The 721-nt window shown below is 56.9% G+C and overlaps 1 pseudogene; it reads left to right on the forward strand.

Moving 5' to 3' along the window:
• The first annotated feature begins 220 nt into the window (after window positions 1–220).
• On the forward strand, window positions 221–714 carry LOC108525907 (histone deacetylase complex subunit SAP30 pseudogene; annotated as a pseudogene).
• Window positions 715–721: the final 7 nt, after the last annotated feature.

Genomic DNA, 721 nt, shown 5'->3' on the forward strand with positions numbered 1-721 from the left:
CTTAAGTCCCCATGTGACAGTGAGCTGGCTCCCCGCTCCAGGAGACGCTCGACTCTGCGTCCTGGCCCTCAGCACTGTCCACTGTTTCGGCGCCAGGAGCAGCAGACCCAGTTGGTGTTCTGCCATGCCGCTAACTTGGTGTGCAGAGTGAACTGCCGCCGAGGGAGCGGCCAGGGGAGTGGGGATTTCTCTCAGCGCCGGTACCCCGGAGCTCGGAGACATGAACGGCTTCACGCCTGATGAGGTGAGCTGCGGTGGGGAGGCGGCAGCCACAGTGGCCGCCGTGCTTGCTGCCGCCTCAGCCGGGAAATCGGGGCTGAGGGGCCGGGCACAGGGGCGGTCTCAGCGGCTGGGCCCCGGGGCGGCCAGGCCAGGCTCTGGACAACTGTGCTGCCTGCGGAGGATGGTGAGCAGTGCGGCCGGGCGGCAGGCAACGCCAGCTTCAGCAAGAGGATCCAGAGGAGCATATCCCAGAAAGTGAAGATCGAGCTGGATATGAGCGCAGGCATCTTTACATATGTGATTATCATAAAACTTAATTCCGAGTATTCGAAACAGAAGAAAGAGAAAAGGGAGTGATGATGATGGAGGTGATTCACCTGTTCAAGATATTGATACCCCAGAGGTTGATTTATACCAATTACAAGTAAATACACTTAGGAGATACAAAAGACACTTAAAGCCAGCAATCAACCAGGACTTAATAAAGCACAACTTGTTG

The sequence above is a fragment of the Rhinopithecus bieti genome, unplaced genomic scaffold, assembly GCF_001698545.2.
Source record: "Rhinopithecus bieti isolate Rb0 unplaced genomic scaffold, ASM169854v2 scaffold_34642, whole genome shotgun sequence".
Lineage (NCBI taxonomy): Eukaryota > Metazoa > Chordata > Mammalia > Primates > Cercopithecidae > Rhinopithecus > Rhinopithecus bieti.